This window comes from Musa acuminata, chromosome BXJ2-11 (assembly GCF_036884655.1).
Source record: "Musa acuminata AAA Group cultivar baxijiao chromosome BXJ2-11, Cavendish_Baxijiao_AAA, whole genome shotgun sequence".
Lineage (NCBI taxonomy): Eukaryota > Viridiplantae > Streptophyta > Magnoliopsida > Zingiberales > Musaceae > Musa > Musa acuminata.
Genome location: NC_088348.1, coordinates 17,526,848 through 17,536,285, shown reverse-complemented (window position 1 = coordinate 17,536,285; position 9,438 = coordinate 17,526,848). Strand labels below are relative to the sequence as shown.

The 9,438-nt window shown below is 39.8% G+C and overlaps 1 pseudogene; it reads right to left on the bottom strand.

The window, feature by feature from the left end:
* Nucleotides 1-1,317: 1,317 nt before the first annotated feature.
* Nucleotides 1,318-4,894, bottom strand: LOC135627531 (protein DETOXIFICATION 42-like; annotated as a pseudogene).
* Between the last annotated feature and the right edge of the window lie 4,544 nt (nt 4,895-9,438).

Sequence of the window (9,438 nt, the reverse complement as noted above, 5' to 3'; positions counted from 1 at the left end):
GGTGTATCGAGCACTGTAGCAGTGCTACAGTGCTACAGTGCACTGCTACAGTGCTCGGTACGGGCGGACCAGTACAGGGCGGTCCGCGTACCGCTAGCCTGTCGGACCGGTACGTACTGCCCGTACCGGGCGGTACAGTCCGGTACGACAAACCTTGCTTATGACTATCATTTTTGGTTTTTGCAGATAAGATTGTTTTGCGACAATAATTGCCTTCCTTAATATAATATTGTGATACAATGTGTTTGAAGTAGCACAGTGATGGATTCAACAAAAACAAGCAAATAGTAGCTACGCAGTTGGGATATAAGCAAACAAGATTTTCTCCAAAGAAGCAATTAATTTAATTTTCGATATTATATTAATTTCAATAATCCAACATATTGTATGGTATCAATATAATGGATGGCATAAGTTGGTGTTTGGTTGGAAGCATAAGCATTGATTATTACATATTGTGGCCAATCATTCAAATGAAACTATAAGTTATGAGCGGCCATATTATAATATCATAGTTCGATTATATTAATTTAATTTAAAAATATTTATCTTAAAAAAAGCTAATTAAATTGGATTTCACAATATGTAGAAGCTACTTGTGCACCAATTAAATAGTCACATTGTTCGATTTGGTGAGCAATCAACACTAAATGGAAATTAGGATGCACTCAAATCTCAATTAAGAAATCTTATAAAGTCTAATCGATGAAGTTATAGTTTGATGAGAAATGCAAATCCTAAATGAAAAGGAACAAAAACTTAAATAAAGAACATCAACAGAATTCATTAGGTGAAATTTGACATGTCAGATTTAGATATTAGAGGCCAATTGAGTTAGTTTATAAAAACTAGATATATACCATTAACATGAGCTCAAACATTTTTATTCCAATGGCTTATACTCATCAAATGAATGAACCACTCTTCCCATCGGGTCAGGTCATGACATGCAATGGAGTCATTATCCAAGAGAAATACAAAGATAAATTGTTCATGAACATATTGTGGGACAAAATATGGTACAAGAACATAATAAAAAAGTTTGTAGAGAACGAAATATAGCCGAGTTCATAGAGAACGAAATGATCATGGTTATGATGTTCTTATCATTAAGATGGTTGTGAGGATGATCATAACCTGTAATAATAGTAGTGTAGCCCTTCATCTTAGATACATAAAGGGTCATGATCCTAAAAACCTTTAATTATATATATATATATATATATATATATATATATACACACACACACATGAAACAATTGTCTTAAAAAAAATGAAAACAAAATGAAAATCTTGTAAAGGTAGGGTGGCCATAAATCATTTCCTTGGGAAAGCCCAGGGTCCCCTTGAAGCTGCCATCCTAGAGAGAGTAAGAAGCATAAAACTAGATCAGCCTATGCACAAAGGTAGGATTTCTTGTGCCAAAAAGAAATACGAGAGAGACTAGAAGTACAGTTGAATAAGGGTAAATATGTATCATATAATCAGGGCTTAGGCTAACATCCAATTGAGTAAGCAAATGAAATTGTCTTTTTTTTTTTTCTTTTGCAAGGACGAGAGATGAAGATGGAAGTTTCTATTTGTATTATAACTGTATGACATAATCGTGAATACTTTCTTCATACCTCCAAACACTGGCATATGTCCTCATGCTCATATAGACTGTTAGTGCAATCCAGATTCCAGTGAATCCATGAGTTGATGGGAGGTATAAAAGGCATGGAATGCTGACCAAGGTGAAATCACAATTTAGATAAGCCAAGAATTAAGCTAGAAAAAAAGGGAATTTACATCACTAGAAGATGAGTGAATAAAGAAACTTGCCATGGAGTATGCAGAGTATGCATAATCTGAAGATCCAAAGTTGATGCCATCAAACACAAAAGGCCAGGGAATTGATTGTTTGTGTGCCAGCAACAAACTGTGCCACAAAGACGATTGCAATTGTTCTTTACCGATTTGATGTGGAAGAAAATATAGAACATATTGGATTTTATTTATGTAGTTAAAAGATTTATATAAAAATTGTAATCGGATGCATAATTTAGTTTTTCTTTTTGCACAAACTGGGAGGGTTTTGTGGATTAGTTTCTGCACATTCATGTCCTTGGTGAATATTTCAGATCCAAATTGAACTCCAACTCCAAGCAAGATTGTGAGTCCCATCCCCAATAGAATGCTAAACTGCAATATATGCATTTTAGTTGTTATGAATTATGACTGAAGAGATACAATGTTTTAGTCTTGTATCAGGATTCTTGGCACCTGCAATATCCTAGCTGTAGCAGCAACAACCTTGGCATGATCTCCTTCAGCAAATGATGTGGCAAGTATTGCCTGCAAAAGATCACATTTGGTTGATTCTGAAAGTAAATAAGCTAAAATGTTGAATTATTTGAAAACAATTTAAGAGAAAAAATTATCAAACAAGTTGCTAGTCAATACTAATTAATGAAGATTGAACTATTATTCTTTAGGGGAAACAAAAAATCAAACAAGATGCCGATTCAATACTAGTTTATGAGGATTGAACCACTAGCATGTAGAATTATGAGGATACCTACCTGACCAGCAACAGCTAGTCCATCGGCAAGAAGAGATGTCGCCAGCCAAATCTGCAAGGATACCTGAAAAGCCCCCATAGAAGTTGGTCCATGACGTGCCGCCAATGATGCTGCTAGTGTGACACAGAATGTTACAGCTATTACCCGTGCCAACAATAGAACCCCTGAGCTCCAAAAGTAAGAGAATGGCCTATTTGATCAGAGGATTCAAAATACACACTTCATCTAATTGCAACTTCAGTACAAGAAAGCAAAATTTGAATTGCTTCAATCAATGACACCAAATCGCATGTTCTAGGAAGGACTTACCACATCCAAGAAATCGGCTAAATTTCGGCGATTTCAAACTTGGTGGCACGATATTTACTTTCAGCACTAAGCTACATAGCAGTGCCAGTGTTATAAGATACCTACAAGGAGAAAGACATGAGCATGCTTGTTCACATGAGCAGACACTGGAATGCTTTAGAACAAGAAAGGGTCTAAAGAAAGTGCAATTTAGAACTCACTGAGATATAACATGAGCAATAGCTGCACCACCGACACCCATGTGGAAAACAAACATTAGAATTGGATCCAAGATGATGTTGGTGACATCTCCTGCCAGTACAATGCCAAGAACAGGAGTAAACTGGATTCAAATTATGTGATCAAAACTCATGTTTGTTTAGCAAGTATGAGATGAATGTGCAGCTCTGTTAGATTCAGAGCTTACACTCTCTCTGTCCACAATATTAAGGCAGTAATCATTGTATGGTGTTCAAGTTTTGCTGACTTAGAAGTGTAAGATTATGCTGTGCAGATTGCAGGATTGGCTCACCAGTTGAATATAGAGGAGTTTTAGTGTCCTTAAATCCTCGAAAAACCCCTTGCATAGCTAAAGACAGGAGAACAGCTGGTGCACCATGAGATCTCAATTTCAAGTACCTCAATGCTGGTGCAAGCATGGAAGAGCCCTGTTTCAAGAAAACTATAAGCTCAGGAGCAATTTATGATACCTTATGAATCACTCATGTTCAAACAACTTCACTGTTCACTGCAAATGTTACAGATTGAAAACATGGAAATTGTATTTTCAAGTAGTTTGATTTAAGATACATTCATCATTCTATCTGCAAATTGGTGTAAGCAGCAAAACATTGAATCTGCAACAAATTAAACCTTACTGTAAATCAAGCTTATATATACTTACAGATTTTACACCCATAATTCTTAACACCAATTTTGCAGCAAAGATGAGACCGATAGCCTGAAGAAGGCCAAGTACTCCACCAACAATCAATGCCGATGAAACTCAAGGAATGTGTTCACGCTTGCTGCCGAATCTTGTACTAATTGTTCGACCTGTCTTCTCAGGATCTGAAAGTGGTCAATGATAAAGTACAAAAATCAAGATTATTTATCATAGAAGATGGAAAAAAAATTGTAAACACAAAAGATAATTAAGGTGTACTAAATTATCAGAAATTGATACCATCACGAGGAGGAAGCTCTTTGGTTTCAGCATTGGCAGCACATGCATTTTCCAAATCTTCACCTTTCACTTCTTCAACACTTGCATTCATGATTGCATTCTCTTCTGCTGCAAAGGATGTTGTGACACTCACAAGGGGGTAGATACAAATCTTTGAAACTTGGTTGAAAATGGCAATAGAAACCTCTACAGCTGCGATCTCCACTGAACCTGCATTTGATTGACAAATCAAAGATTAAAAAGGATGTGAAGAAAAATTTTAAGACAAAAAAACATTGGAGACAATATTTTTCAAACTATATATCAATACAAATTGGGAAAGAAAAAATTGTATATTATTGAAAGAAGCATTGGTTTTTGTTTATGATCATGTAAGACATCTCAAGATCCCACTCTTCGAGCATCTACACCTATATAGAAGCAGTTAAGACATGATCTTGAAACTCCATTGTCAAAGAGGGTCTCATCGATCAATCTTGTGAGAACAACACCAACCGACGAGCACAATCTACAAGCCAACGATGCTTCATCCTATTAATCAAAAGGAGGACAGGGAAAAGAACATCAATGAGCAAACCTAGTCTGCCAATGAAAGCTGTATCAACGAGAGAAGCAAGTGGATCAGCTGCCAAAGCCAGTGCTGCAGGGACTGCAACCTGTAAGATCTCCTGCCCCAGCTGATCAAGCCCGAAGACATTCCTGGCGAAGAGCAAAGGATTAAATTGCAGTGAAGATGATAGCAAGAAGGGAGAAGCTCTTCCTACCTGACATTCAAGAAGAAAAGATGGAGGCTAGTCTTCCAGGGTTTACACAGCAAAGCAACCTCATTATGATCATCTGTAGGACGGCAGTCCATTACTGCAAGCCTTCCTGCCATGATCAAAGCCCCATTCGTTAGGAAGAAGGACTCAAGACTGCCATCAAACCTAGCTCTAAAGGATGCATACAACACAAAGGACTCTTCAAGGTAGACGAAGACTGCAACCTTTCCATTTGTAGGCAGAGCAAGTTTTATTGCATGGACCGGGTCAAAATTAACCGTGATGGAGCTTGGGAACACAACTTGAACGGTGGTATTGCTTTTGTTGCCATAGTACTGCTGCTGCTTGTATTATTTTGCGATGCAGATATCTCTTTTCCTATATATTGTGAAACTACTACTGTTTTGAAAGGATTATAATCTACCATTTAAGAGTAGATTCAGCAGGTTCACATCGAAGAAATTGATTCTCCTCGCTGATCACAAACATATTGAGGTATTCCAGGCCCCCCACTGTCGTCTTCTACTTTAGGGAGGGAGGTGTTTGAGAACTAGCTTGCTAAGAACTCTAAATCCGTTTATATTTGAAGAGAGAATATTTATCTTCTCTCAATCAGTAATTTTTTTCTTTGTTGGAAAAATTATATGCCATGGACACCGATCGAGTGTTGGGATTTGATGGAGACAAGTTCTTGAAGTCTTTCCAACTTTCATGATTTCTTTTTGTTTTAGTCACACCGCAGCAGTGTACGTAGGAATGCTGAACTGGACGCAATGTGAATTGGATTGCTTCATAATGGGAAATACAGGTGCATGAATTCGAGATAGCACAGACGATGCTCAGACAACAAAAGCTTTGGATACAAATCAATACACTTTGCGAGCTCCGAACTGTCTGTCGTTTGGCATGCCATTGGAAGAAGGATATTTATATTAGTGTGTAATGATGCAGTTCCTACGTAATTTACGCGTGCAAATGAGTGTAATTTTTTTTTATAATGTGTTTTATTGGGGGAAAATACCATTGATATCTTTATCAGACATGACTATGATCCATATATACGGAGATATCCAAAGTGAAAAATATAGTTGTTAACTATACAAAGATCAAAGTTGGGAGAAGCTTCCTTAGGATCAAGTCGGTACTAAAAGAGAGAGAGAGAGGGTGAATTAGTGTTTTTCTTATAACTACGTTGATCATAAAAATTTGTATGATAAAACCGTATCGAAAAGACGTTTAAGCTTAAAGATGTTCATAGGAGAGTGATGAAGATGTAAATAAATAACAAAGAAGAAAAGACATACCAATTTTATAGTGGTTCGGTCATCGTGACCTACGTCCACTTTTGATTCCTCCTCCGTTGAGACTACCGACGTCCACTAATGATCTTCCTTTAATGGATGAAGACCAACTACTCTCTTATAACTCCTTTCTCCTTTTGACAGACTTAGGAGAGAACCTTTACACTACTTTTTTACAAAGTTTCCCAAACACTCTCCCTTAGAATAGTCTCTAAACTTTAGGATGAGGGACTCTACACTTTACAAGGGTTTATAACTCTAGAATCACAAAGTTTTGTTCTACTTTCTTGCTCTCTTAAGTAGGAAAGATTGGGGTATTTATAGACCCCCAAATGACTTTAAAAATTAGAGGCAAAATTCAAATCCTTGAGATTTCGGGTATTGACGGTACCACCGTCTATGTTAGGCAGTACCACCGCTTGTACCACTGACACTAGGCGGTACCACTAACACTGGGTGGTATCACTGCCCGACACTAGGCGATATCATCACCTAATACTATGCGGTACCACCACCTAACATAGTTTCGGAGATTGTGTCTTGGAGACTAAGCCGTCGACGGTTCCACCGCTTGGACTGGTGGTGCCATGGCCTGACCCAACTTTTGGGTCATTGAATGAGCCTTTCTCTTAGCCCAAAATAGCCCCATCTTAGGCCCAATGGGCCCCTAATTGAGTTGACCTAATTAATTGGAACTCTAAATTAATTCGATTTAGACAAATTATTACAAAGCACGAATCATATGTTGTCTAGCATGTCATTAGTTCTTATGGCACTTCGTCCGATCCTTCGGCATATCATCCTCTCTTTCGACATATTGCGTAATTAGCATATTTATTTCTTGCTGCTAGTCATAGGTGCCTTGTAAGCCAATCACGTGAGTGATGACATGTGTGACTTGACACGCAGTCTTTTTGCTTATTATATTATGACATTTATCACTTTATATTGCTTGTTGCATATGTGTATATATATATATATATTATAATGTTCTTAGATTTGTGCAATGGGAATCATATCGTATTGAGATCACGATAATGAGATGGATTCGCCTTTGAATGCAGATCCTAAATAATCCTGGTCATAGGTTACTCAAGAGGGATATCGAGATAACCGAACAGATTAGTGTGTTGTATACCCATTAATATGATGGATGCAACTGGTCTCATAGCTAGTTGTGTGGGGATACTATGGATACAATACAGGTACTCATTGGGGAATGAGTTCACTGATTGATTTGCTTACGGAATGCTGAATGGTTGATGATGCCTTATTGTCAGATAGCGATTCCGTAGTCCTAGTGGTGTATCTGGTCCTTAGACTTGAGACACTAAGGATGTCCTGTATGAGTGCTCCACTCTTTGATACTAGACTTATAGGTTTGGATGTCCCAGATCTAACACAGCTGGTCATCAAGAGTGGTAGTCAACCTTACGAGAGCTATTGAGTGTCGATAGAGGATCATCCACTCTCAGGTGTTGAATCTCGTATTTTGATGATGAAACTACTTGATATATGTTTATGATTTAATCTGCGTTTTAAGTGACGCAAGATGCTTCGATCAGGATGAGACAATTAAAGCAGGAAAATCATGTTGTGCCGAAGGAACATGTCAGAAGATTGGACGTCGGGCCGGTGGATCGGTCGACGTATCGGCAGAAGGCTTCAGGCCGTGGACTCGGGCATCGGGCCAAGAAGAGCGGGTATTGTGCCAAGGATATCGGAGTTGCGGAGTCAACTGGCCGATTGGGCAATAGGCTGCAGGAAAGGACGATGCGCCGAAGAATCGGACGAAGCGTCGAGGGACCAATGACATGCCGGACAACTTGGTTAATTGCTTAGGATTAATTGTCTCGATCGAAGTTTTTGTTTTAAGTGTGTAGGATTAACTACGATGGAAGAAAGACATGCAACAGGAGTTGCGCCGGAGTCAAGATAATGATCACGTTGGGAGTTCGAGAGTTCGACGGAAGTTCGGACTGTCGTCGGAGGTTCTGAGGGAACAAATCCGAGAAGTCCATGAGCTTGCCAAAGAAGCTCGTCGGAACTCGCCAAGTGGATCGTCGCAAGTCCAGGAGTTTGCCGGAAGTCCGCAGGAGCATCACCGAGGGTTCATCGGATGATCGACGGAAGTTCGCCGGAAGCTCGCCAGAAGAAGCGATTGACGTACCGGAGCAAGTTGCAGTAAATGTCTTAGGAAATAATCGTAGTTAACACAATGATTAAGTTAGAAATGGGAGGTGATCCCATTAACTTAATCTTGGGGCAATCAGGCCCCTGAAAGACCCAAATTGGACCGAATGAATCAACCCATTCGGACCTGAAATAGTGCTAGGAGGCAGCACCGCCAGGGTAGGAGGTAGCACCGCCCAGGAGGCAGTCTCCCAGGGAGACTGGGCGGTGCAACCGCCCTAGCCAGGAGGTGCAACCGCTTGGGCTCAATCTCCAAGCGAGACTGGGCGGTGCAACCTCTCCTGACAGGAGGTAGCACTGCCTGAGCTCGGTCTTCGAGCTCTAGCAGGCGGTGCAACCGCCCCAGTTAGGAGGTGCAACCGCCTGAGCTCGGTCTTCGAGCTCTGGCAGAGAGGTGCAACCGCCCCTGACAGAGGTGGCACCGCCCAGAGGCTCAGTCTTCGAGCTCTGCCAAGCGGTGCAACCACCCCAGTCAGGAGGTGCAACCGCCTGATCCCAGAATTCCGGGAATTGACAGTTTTGAGCTCCAAATTTGAACTGGGTTGGGGCCTATAAATACCCCACCCTTCAGCACTGAAAGGTAGCAACTAACACTCAAAATCTTGACATCTTTCTGTGATTCTTAGTGCTCTTGATCCTAACAATTGGTATCAGAGCGGGGTATTTCTCATTTCGGATTTACACCCGAGAGAAATGGCTCTTCAAGAGGGCTTATCGGTTGTTTGTCCACCGTTGTTTAACGGATTGGACTACACTTATTGGAAAACTCGAATAAGAGTTTTCTTGATTTCTTTGAATCTGGATTTATGGAATATCATTGAAAACGGTTTTCAACTTCCCTCTAAATCGATGAACAAATGGTCGGATTTGGAGAAGAAGTATTTTTCTTTAAACGCAAAGGCTATGAATGCCTTATTTTGCGCTTTGGACAAAAATGAGTTCAATCGGATTTCTACGTGCGAAACGGCTTTTGACATTTGGCGAACACTTGAAATCACGCACGAGGGAACTAGTAGAGTCAAAGACTCGAAAGTTAACATTTTATTGCATGATTTTGTGCTTTTTCGAATGCAACCAAGCGAGACTATAGGCGACATGTACACCCGTTTCACGCATGTCGTCAATAGTTTAAGAGCTCTTGGAAA